The 12,415-nt window shown below is 33.8% G+C and overlaps 1 protein-coding gene across 3 annotated transcripts in view; it reads left to right on the top strand.

The window, feature by feature from the left end:
- The window catches only part of THEMIS (thymocyte selection associated), a 177,639-nt gene that overhangs the window by 61,202 nt on the left and 104,022 nt on the right, over positions 1 to 12,415 (top strand). The window lies entirely within an intron of this gene.

Genomic DNA, 12,415 nt, shown 5'->3' with positions numbered 1-12,415 from the left:
CTGGCAAACCTGCCAATCTTTGCCCACTAGGAAAGCATTGTCTTTATTACCCTGGAATGTAATAAAATTTCCTCCGGGGAGAAGAGAGAGTCTTTACTATCCTAGAATGTCTCTCAGGAGGGAGATATTCTGTATAATTTTTATACTGGTCAGGAAACAAATCTGTTCCCTCCATCTTCTGAGACATGTAGAAAATGCCATGGAGAATTCCCTCCCAGCATATCTATATCCCCTAGCAGTGAGATTCTTTTCGAAATCATTTTACTTATAAATGTGAAAGATAGAGAAAAGTATTAAGAACAATCAATTACAAAGATTGGATTAATAAAAATTATTTCTTCAAGAAATTTATTAAGACTCAATGACTAAAATTTATGCAACCTGCTCCTTCAGGCCTGAGTACCAAAATAGCTAATACATTAATGTTTTCGAGATGAAGTTCCCCATGGTTTCATTTGGTAAACTATATACTTAACTAATAAAAACATATACTATTATATTCAATGGTCATTCATTTTATGTTTCATCTACCATTGAAATGGCTAAATCTTTCATGTTTAGCCACTTTATGATCATAGTTAATTTTTTATTTGACTAAAATATATCTGCTTCTAAAAGGACCTGATAAGAAAATTGTTATGCAAAAATATTTAAAATATATAATAGCTTTATAGTGAATAACCTTTTTACATTCTGTTTTTTTGAAGAACTTTTGCTAAAAGAAGCAAGATATAAGGCAGAATTTGCTCCTATTTTTCCATCTGGATGTTATGATGACACATAATTCAGACAAGCCCTAAATAGGGCTCCCTGCCTTTTGGATAATTTACTATTCAAGGAATCACCAGCTATTCTTCCAAATTTTCTGGGTCAACTTCTCTTAAGGCATCTTTTCCCCACTGGGCTCACTTAAGCAAAATAAATTCTCCTGTGTCTATTATATAAAAAGGGGTATTCTGAATATACCATGCAAGAAAATGTGAAGTAATTTAAAGGTGCAAGAAATTCAAGATTTTACACTAATTTCCAATTCCCTTTTTTTGGTCTATTTTTTCTTCTACTCTTTAGTATATGATCAGATTGTTTCCCTAAGTCCTTGGTCCTTGGATAACTAGAATGTGTATTATCTGGAAAACAAATAGACTACAGTCCTAGGTTAAAATGTTCTTTTCACCCACCTGTGTACTTTTTAGCATTAGACTGGAATTCTGTCAGAAAGATTATTTTAAAATAGGCTTTTCCACAACTGGCACTGGTCTATAAGTTTGCGTAGTTTTACATTTTATGCACATCTTCTAAAAATCTATCTCATCACTTTTTGCTCTTACCATCCCCCTTTCCCACATATGCAATTCCTCTAACACTCTTCATGGTGTTACATCAACAGTATCACCACAGAGGGTCTCTCAGGAGAGCAACCAGACCATCCTTAGAAAGCTGTCTACTCGGGTCTTCAGTTCTGACTCTCTGAACTGGACGTTGGTAAAGCGCTTTACTATATTTATGCACTATTACATGTCAGTGACTTAAAGTTTCTGCCACTGGAACAAAAGCTTTTTTTTTTTTTAAAGAAGACTTTTTTATAGCAGTTTTAGGTTCACAGCAAAGTGGAGCAGAAAGCACAGAGGTTTCCCGTGTGCCTCTTGCTCCTACATATGTACTCCCTCCTTCATTATCAAAATCCCCCACCAGAGTGGTACACTTGTTATAATTGATGAACCTACCTTTATGCATCATAAGCATCCCAAATTCATGGTTGACGTTATGGTTCACTCTTGGTGTTGCACATTCTATGGGTTTAAACACATGTGTAGTGACCTGTATTCATCATTATAGTTGCACTCTGAGTGTTTTCACTGTCCTAAGCATCCTCTGTGCTCCTCCCGTTCTTCCCTCCGCCCTACAACCTTTGGCAATGACTGATCATTTTACTGTTTCCATAGTTTTGTCTTTTCCAAAATGTCATAAAGATGGAATCCTACAGTATGTAGCCTTTTTCAGATTGGCTCTTCTTTCACTTAGTAATATGCATTTAAATTTCCTCTCTGTCTTTTCGGGGCTCAATAGCTCATTTCTTTTTATAGCTGAGTGATATTCTATCCTCTGGATGTACCACAGTTTATTATCCATTCACCTATTGAAGGATATCTTGGTTGCTTCCAAGTTTTGGCAATTGTGAATAAAACTGCTACAAACGTCCATGTGCAGGTTTTTGTATGAACATAAGGAATATAATTTTTTAAACTTATAAAATGTATTGATTTTTCCAAATACCACATATATCTTGTAGAAAATTAGAAAATGGAAGAAAATGTAGGGAAGTAGATTAAAACTCCCAAAATCTCATTCCCAGAGCTACCTGGCATTAGTATTTGGTATATTTCCTTTTATTGTTTTCTGTATATTTTATACCCAGACACATATAGACAAATGCTTTATTATAGTGGAAAACAAGCCTATTTCTGAGGACTTGCCTATGTTATTATTCTTCAAAACATAATTTTTATTTTCTCTGTAATAGTCCGTCACATGCATATATCATAATTAATAAATCCACCCTGAACGTGTTCATTTATGCAATTTAGGCTATAAGGAGCAGCCTTTTAACTGGAATTTTGTCTGCACTTCTGATTATTATAAGAGTTTCATATACATGAAATTATGACTTCAGAAGTAAAAATGTTTTTAAAGCTTTTGATGCATATTGTCAAATCACATATCATAAAGACTCTGCCAATTTATGTTCCACCACGAACTAATCAGAGGGCTAATCTAACTGCTTTTTTGAAGCTTTTACTTAACTCTCCATCTTTCTCCCTTCTCTCATTTTTAAAAATTAGCAGCTTTATTGAGCTATAATTGACATAGCATAAAATTCAGATGTTTAAAGTATATAATTCAATGGTTTTTTTTGTAACCCTGCCTTAGATTTTTAGGAACATGAGTTTAAAAACCTTCAGATTCCTGGAAATTGGCAGAGCCTGACACAGAGGGTGGCAGCAGGTCACACTATTAGCTGTGCACTGGGGGAGTCAGGTATAGGCACCAAGTGGTAAAACTCAGTGAGTCATGCAAAGAAAGAGTTGTTTTTATAAGGGTGTTTGTTTTACCCTTATTTAACACATCATGGAATTAAAGTAAGTAAATACATCCAGACACAAATAAGTTAGAAAACTTTTAGAAATGAGGTTATAATCATTATTTGCAGTAAGACTGTCCAGAAAAACCAATAGAATCAAATGAGACAAAAATTTTAAATTTGTTAGAATTAATGTGTTTAGTGAGATAGAATAAAAAGCATACAAAATGAGTACATATAAGCAAATATATATAAAATATATAAATAAAATATAGACATAAACAAATATATATTTGTATATAGACATATATATAGTCATAACTTTCCATTTATAACTATTTAGAATATATGAGTAATCTATTTTAAAAGAGTAAGGTAAAAGCATAGAATGACTAGGCTTAATATCTTTATACCCAGTATAAGGAATATTATGAAACTTTAACTCCTTTATTTACTTAAAAGTATTATAAAAGCTTACTTATTTTTTAAAAACAAAGGGACATTTTAAGTGCTTGTATCAAAAACCTGAATATTGTGTATATATCAATTGCACATGATTAATTTGTGAGATTAATGCAATTATAAACATAACTCTCATACTATGATCATAATTATTATCATGTTAGCTCTTGAGAAAGTAATTCTAAAATTCACTTGGGAGAATAAACAAGTGAAAATATTCAAGCAAATATTTAGAAAACAGAACAATAAGGGAGGGCTTGTCCTGCCAATATTAAAACCTATGACAAAGTTATAAGAAATTATTCAAAATGTTACTTACAGAAAATCAAAAGCTGAATCAATAAATTAATAATAGTGGTGCTAATTGTTATAGAAGCGTCGGAGTGGTGTATTGAATTTAGCTGTAGTGTCCATGCACTTAAACATTTGCTTACGGCACTAAAACAAGACCGTAGAATAAAGCATTACTGTCTGTTTGATGAAGTCAGTACTACACATCTGGGGTTAAAGGAAGAATTATTTAGGAGACAATTGTAATATAGTTATCAATTTAGAAAACAATAGGTGAAATTGGACCTATTTCTTACACCACATAGCAAAGGAAATTTGGAGTAGATGAAAAAGTTACATTTTACATAAAACTATTTTGTGTTTGTATTTGAAACAAGTTTCAGATTATAAATGTAATGAAAAACCATAAAGAAAAAACAGATTCAATTACATAAAATGGAACTTTCTGTATACCAGGAACGTAAAAACAAAAAGAAAAGTTTAACAGTAAAGTGGTACAATTTAAAAAAGACTAGATAACACTAAAATGTAAAACAAAAAAAAAAAATCAGTTAAATAATTGAGTAGAGCACTAACTGGGAAATGGACAAAGGACAAAAAAGTTCAGATGGCTTATTACCACATAGAAGTTAGTTCGGACTCAATGTAAATTAAAACAATAATGACAACTTTTCCACATATTTATCAGCTAAGCTTTTACAGTTATGACAATAAAGTTGAGAAAGCTATTGTCAAGTGGTCACTCTCAAACCCAACTGAATGGTATATGGAATATTATAACCTTACCGAAAATAAATTTAATATTATATTTCAAGAGCCATCTACCAGTCAATTGGCAAATATTTCTTTTGTGCATGTGCAGAGATAACGATTGATGACAGGGACATCCTTACATCTCAGTCCCTACCTTCCCAGAACCAAGAGTCTGCTGAGAAAAGGGTCTTTAACTCAGTGGTTCTATTTATTAGAAAAAACTCTAAGGAAATAATCATCCTAGAATTATTTGTAATAGTAAAATAATGGAATCAATTTAAATGCCCAACAGTGCAGAAAAAGATAACTTTTGATACATCTTTTACAACATATTATACAGCCATTAAAAATCATATTTGTGAAAAATATTTTAAAACATGAGGTTTAATCACGGTTCAATGTTAAATGAAACAAGTGGGATCCAAACGAATGTATATGGTACAGTTTCAATGTTGTTAAAACATTTCTATCTATGTATATGTCAAGTTTGAAAAAATACCAAAATTTTAAAAGACTGGGGACCTCCTTGATGTGTTTTAGTGCATCAGTTTATTAATTTCCTCATCTATAAAGTTGGGAAATACTAATACTATTTATCTCACAAAATTCTTCCAAGAATTGAATAAATGAAATGAGGTGATCATTAAGTGGTTGCTACAAACCTTAGCCTATAGAAGCACTCAATGATAACTGTTGTTCCTATTTTTCAAAAATCTAAAGAGGCGCCTCTGTTTCATGAGATGGAGCGTGGATAGACCTCCGATGTTCTCATTTCAGCTCTATCTTCTTTATTATGAAAGTAACTTCTGGCGTTTGGGGCAGTTGGTCTGTTATTCTTAGTTATTGATGATGCAGTAAGTTTTCATCTTTTTCTATCAATATTCTGTGTGTTTTTTGTGAATACTTTATTGGGAAGTCACGGACTGTCATGACTAGTCTGCTAGACAGTTGATGTTTAAACCCCTCTTGATCAGATGTAAACCATATGAAATTCCAGTTTGTTTACCTTCATTGTCTAGCAAGTCCAGTTTCTCTGGTCTTTCCTGCAAGCTACTGTTGGGGCCAATCTTTGAAGAGTCTGAGGCAGTCCACAGATGTTCCCTGCCCCAGATGTCCCTGTGCTCTGAGGAGGCTCATCTCAAAACTGCTCTTGAGCTCTTGCTAACCAGGTACCAGGTACCAGCTACCAAGTACCAGGTCAGATCTTCTGTCTGGGGTCCAGCAATCTGCTTTCTAGAACAAATCCAGTGGGAATAGTGGTGGGCTAGCCAGTGGAAGAACCCACTGCCGATTTTAGTTGGGACTTTCAAATTCATGTTATTTGAGTTAGTTTTTTGTTGCCTAGTAATATGGAATCTAAGGGATGCGCTCAGGAAGAAAATGTTCCTTTTTACATGCGGATGAATTTAGAAAAATAAGAGTACAGTCTTCTTTATATTGCAAATCAAAATCTACTTAAATCATAAGCTCTGAAATCCATTTAAAACTTATGGCTACATCAGAAAATCATCTCTTCCTAATTTGAATTTAATGTAAACTGATTTTTAATTGTTTGTAGAACCATGGGTAACAGATTTTTTTGAACACTGCATGGTAAAAATCAGCAAATATGTCAGACAAAGCACAACATTAAAGGAAACATTGCAGCATATGTTGACAGTTATAGAAGAATTGCTGCTGTTTTCACCCTTCACACCAGAATAATTTTTTCAATATTTACCTCCCATGCGTAGAGAGGGAAACATATGGGACTTTACATAATCGTAAGCATAAACAGGTGGCTACTTAGGTACATTTAATTTGCAGGCAACATCAATACTGAACAACGCCATCAGTGCCACATGGGCTCCCAGGCTCTTTCCACTAACATTCCATTAGCGAAATTTAGATCATTAAAACAGAGGGAGGATATACTCCTCCCTCAACTGGCTTCAGCTACCTTTCAGAGCCATGAATAAAACACCTTTTCAAAAATGTCTTGGCAGTTTGCTGTTGCTTTTTTTCAAGGGAACTTCAGCAATTGTGTATAATGTATACCTTGAGAATAACTACAAGCAGTATGATATTTGCATTTAAAATGTGCTTACATCTCTCTATAATCTGCTTATTATGGGCATGAAATTATGATGGTTAAATTCTAAGCAATTTATCAAAGCATGAGGTCAAACTCCTCAAAGCAACTTTGAAATATTTTCTCTAGGTAGTCCACATAAAGCGATCACCTGAGGCTCATTTCCATATTCAGACACTGGTGAAATCTATCGAAATGCTCATTGCCAGGATTTTTTGCTCAGTCTGTGTCAGACACTGAATTGTGGATTCTATATATTTTGTCTCATTTAATATGCTCTAGACTGGAATGTCTGGTTTGTCCACTTTGGCCCTGTTAGTGCTAATCTCTGACCTTATATCCATCCTGTAATGGCTGAGAATTCCAGAGTGAAAAAAAATGAGGGGAAAGAATAACGATTATTTTTCGTTTCTTGCTCTTTTGGTTCTTGCTGTGTTTTAAATACTGTCTAAGCATTTCATCATCACATTGACTTTGTGAGGTAGATTATATCATTTTCTCCACTTTACAGGAAAGGAAATTGCAGCCCTGAGAGTTTAAGTTCTCAGGTTTGCACAGCAAGGAAAGGGCTGAGGCCAGAGTTAAACCCAGGCTGTCTGAACTAACAATTCATACTTTTAACCACTCCACTTTACCGTTGGGATACTTGTGTGTTTCTGGCCCTGAAAATTCTATTGCCTAAAGTCACTCAGCGCTGGAAGTAGTAAATGTGTGGTATTTTGAATATTCTCCTAACAAGCTTAGTCAGAGATATGGGGTGCCGAAGGTCTGTGGGGGTTCTTTCCAGTCCTGATGCCTGTATGTGTCTTCCCAAAATGCAAGGGGTCATGCTCTGCAGAATGAAGAGTCCAGGGAGCTGTGCTCTCCCCAAGGTTTATGAGAAGAAGAATTTCTCACATCCTCTCTCCTCGCCCGAGGTCTCTTACTCCTTCTCATTGCTTGGGAGAGAGAAAGCTTTAACATGAACAAGTATGTAGGACATTTATTAATAAGCTATGATTATAAGAGAGCTTTAGGCATAGACATCAAGTTATATCGTTTGATTTCAAAACCTGACATTATTAATGTAAATTCCATGTTAAACATCCCAAATGGTTGGATATTGCATACTCTTTTCAAGGAGTTTAAATGTTATTGGGAAAAGGAGGGTGTTTTTTTTTTTCATGCAATGATTGAACCAAAGAGGTAAAAATGAGTTGAACTATGATTTGTTCTTTTTACCTCCAGGTAAAAGATCTATCAAAAACTGTTAATGGCTATTATAGACAATTCCTACATGTAAAGACACTCAGACATAGGAATTTTCCAGCCTCACTTCCTCTCCTCTAACGTTGAACAAACTTGGTCACCATCTTCAGTATGTCTTCTCTCCTTTGAAATACTCAGTTAATCTGCCGTGCAAAATTTTCTTATCATGAACTTTGACTTTCCTCACATTCCTTGTTTCTGTTCTTAGAGACTCTTCTATCAAGATTGTTGCAATTGCTCATTAGTTGATGATGTTCACTAATCCTATAATTGACTCTCAGAAATATGGGGAATTTTCTTGTAGTTTGGACATTATTATTATATGTTCTAATACTTTGCTCAAGGATTTTGAGTTTTTCGCTTGGATAGAGCATTTCCTGCACTCCATTTCAATGTAAACTTGAGTAGAGATGCTTGAGCTACGATTTGGAAATATTGGATTTGGGATGGTCTTTAAGAAGATATTTTTTGTAGATATGCTGACCTAAGAATTGTCTTAGGAATGTAAAAAAGTGATGGAAAAGTCACAAGAAGCATGTGAAATGAGAAATCTATAGAGGCAAGTATAAAATAACAAGGATGGTTAGGAATTTGGTTGCAGAACAAACATAGTGCAGTTTTTTAAGAGGCAGAGGCACACAATCACAAAAAGAAGTGAGACGCACTTTGTTTTCTTGGCAGAGAGATAAGACACATGATCCAGAAATATGTAGCAGTCTGATTTGTCTGCAAATCTTCACATAGCTCAAACCACTAGAAATTTTTGAACATGTATCTCAAATATATATTATTTAAAATTGTGTGTGTGTATTTGATGTATCTTTACCTATATCTCAAGGGCAAATTTCCTTATAATGATAGTGGATATGAATCTATATTTTGATAACTTTGAAGTGGCAAAAATGTTTCAGTAACTTTTCATATTTTATTAGACTAGAGTATCATTGTTTTATCTCATAATATGGCTGAAGGAAAGCTTGAGAGGGAGTAGAAATGTCAACTCTGCCATTTTTTTGTTGTTCACTTGTGTTTATGGTAGTTTTATTTTTAATACATGGTTTCTTGGCAATTTAAAGCCATTTATCCATTTTGTAAGAATTGCTTTATTTAAAAACTATGATAATACATTCTGGAAACCCACTTATAAATGGCCAGGTGAGCTGCAGCACCTGACAGTGTATGAACCTGTGTGGGCAACACTGTCAACCCTTCCCTTTGTGTAGTTCCCCGGCCTCCCTCGGAGGCCTCACCTGCATCTTCAGGCACAGGGCCTTCTGACGTACGAACAGATGAGACTAGTGCCGATCAACATCTTAAGTATCAGTGAAGTTGACTCTCTTATGTTGTTTGATTTAAACAGTTCTAAGACTTTCTGCACCCAGAAGGAGGGTGGACTCTTACCTTGGAACCCTCCCTGTTAGCTAATGAAAGGCTGGACAAACAATTTATGATGTATGATAATAGCAAAAGGTTGAAATGTGTAACTCTGTGATTAAGCCCTTGATCTTTAGAGACACAAAAACCTACCATGTGTCTTGTGAGCTATGTGATGATGGAGAATTTATGCTATCTCTTCAAACCTTCATGTGCTTATCTGTAGCATGTTTGTGTTTTATTTGTAGCTGCCTCATATTGCTATTTGGAAAACTAAATTATTATAAGTGTAAATTTCCTGCACATTCTAAGCTGCTAATATTTTAATAATCTTAATTTTGATGACGGGAGAGGAGGAAGAGAAGTGGTAGGTAAAGTTCACTCTAAGATTCTTCATCTCAGAGATAGAGGGTATATATTTGGTTGGAACTGAGAAAGCAAGCTTGAGATTTGACTAGGAAAAAAGACTGCAAGCTCTTCACAATGATCTTATGCTATGTATATTAAGTGATATTGTAATACACAGTTGGAAAATTTAATTTTTAAAATTACTCCCTATTTGGAAGGGAATTGATGAGATAGAAGAAGAAAAAAGTAGAAAAAAATCCAATAAGCATAAATTCTGCACAGTGAACCAGGAAATTATTCTTGCTCTTCTCATATTGGAGGGTCTGGAAAAGTTCATCCATGCAAAGGGAGGGCCAGCTCGTGAAATCTATATACGTGTTTTGTGAAGTAGAATAAAAATGTTTTTATAAGCAATGTCCTTGTAAGTCATATGTATGACAGGGGGGCAGCCTTAAGCATGAGATTTAGGTCTGATTTGAGATTCTAGAGTCATGACTATGAAAATCATGACCATTTTTATACCCCCCAGCAATAATATTTGTTTTACTGTTCTTAAAAGATTATTGTGAGGATAAATGATACATATGAAAAAAATCACTCAAATTTGTAAATTTCTAAATAAATTTCACTTCTTACTATTAATAATAATGATTACAGAGTATTAGGAATTAATTGAAAATATAAACTCTCCCCAAATCTAGGATTCATGGATGTAAAATCAAAGCATAAATTTACTCATTGACTAATTTTCAACAGATTAATTGCATTTCTTTGTAATCTTTGTTTCTCAAGTGACATGCTCTTTATGAACAACTTCTAATTTAAAAATAACAATAATATCCATTTTAATAGGTGACAATCAAATTTGGAAATGGAAATCTATTTTCTTTCTGCTTTTTAACTTACTTTATGAAGATTACATATTGGCTTACTTTATAATTACCATCATGATCACTCAGCTCCTGAAATGGGTTTTGTTTTTCCTTGCAAGTATAAGAAGTCATATTTTCTCCAGGATAAACCTATTACACTCTTTGTGAAAAAGATGGAGGAGATAATGGTAAAATTTAAAGCTGATCGGGCCTATGCTGCTTTAGTTTATTGTAAAATTGAAGTTCCAATATGACATCATATTTCTATATATCAAAAAAAACCTCGCCCTTGTTCGTATGGCATTACGTGGCTGTTTATGGGAGGGACTCTTTAGATTGGCTGCAGTAGTATATGAAGAAATGTTTATCATATAGTTTTTCCTGTTCTCTGCCACTTAGTATGTTAAACTGTGTATTTAATCATCTTCTAAGGGAAAACACATAGATTCATAGATAGATTCTTCTTGCAATAGAGACATTCAGCAAGATAGCTCAGAAGTGGGTGATTAACTTGAAATAATGGTGGCCCTAAGGGTTTCAGGCTTTTTCTACTTGACAACATTTTAGGTCTGTTATTATCTTAGGTGAACTCAATTCCCCAAGAAAGAAGATGCTGAATTAATTCTTCTGTGACTTATGTCGTCAACATAGCTGGGACAGAAATAAAGCTATGTGCCTCTATCATTTATGAGATTCTAGGTAGCTATTTTTTAAAACTTATTTCACAAAAAACTGCTTAGTTTCCTATACCCTGATAATGATTGTGGGCTCTTAGAAATAAATCTTCACACACAGACAAATGAGATTAAGTATGTGCACGCATGCACACACACACACAAATTCATTTACTGTGGAGAATTCAAGAGTACTATTTTATTGGATTTTCCCTGATACAAGACATAATAAAAAAGAAGTTCCTTCAAAGTAAATGTTTGCCTCCCCGTCTTCAAGCATCCCATGCAGTGGATGAGCCCTATTCAATCTCTTCAGGTTTTCAGGACGGACCACACAGGCTACCTGACTCATTCCTTGCCAAGATTGCGTCACTCACATTTTTTCAGGAAGTTTAAATCTAAAAATAACCAAAATCCTATTTTTGTGTGTGCGCAAAGATCGACTACAAAAATAACTGATCGTAAATGTTTGTACAGTGACCCAAAATATACATAAAAGATGTTATAACCTGGTTAATAATGATTTGATATATATAGATGAATTTAATTGGAATGTATTTCTTGAGTAAGCTAATGCATGCTTTTTCCAAGCTGTATGATTCTAGTGTTTTTTTTATACATTGTCTTCTTGGTTCATGTTGGTGTATAATATTATCATTAATTTACTTTTGGATTAAGGAAGCAATTATTTAATTTCTTATTTGTTCTTATTTTGTCTGGAATTATTAAAATCTACTCAATAAGTAAATTTCTGGAAGTTCTACAAAGCAAATACCCCCATAGGATAGAAGCAAAATAATTCAAAGAGGAGCATTAAGCTTAAACATGTGTTTCAGCATAAAAAGCATAAAAAGCTGTGTCTTAAATAGTAAAAGTTCATTGTATTAGTGACTATGCCGATTGTATCAGAGGGAAAAATTTCAAATATTGAAACTGGTAAAATGAGAGAAGCAAAGAAAAGAAAGGATATTATATAATCAAGAATATTCAATCCAGAGCAACTACCTAACCTGGCATTTTCCAAGGAGAGCTATGTGGAGCACTAATCTATCATGATATGCTATGCTGTAATTTATTAGTGGATGTTTCCACAAGACTTTTATAATCAAAGAAATCTGAGAAATTCTTCATGTTCTGAGTCACAGTGTATCTAAAGTTTCCGAGAAGTCTTAAGTTAATTGGAAATTTGTAGACATTTTTTATTGTGGTAACATACACATAACATAAAATTTACCATTTTAAA

Source organism: Equus caballus, chromosome 10, assembly GCF_041296265.1.
Source record: "Equus caballus isolate H_3958 breed thoroughbred chromosome 10, TB-T2T, whole genome shotgun sequence".
Taxonomy (NCBI): Eukaryota; Metazoa; Chordata; class Mammalia; order Perissodactyla; family Equidae; genus Equus; species Equus caballus.
Note: the sequence above shows the minus strand (reverse complement) of the source record. Positions and strands in the feature narration are given on the sequence as shown.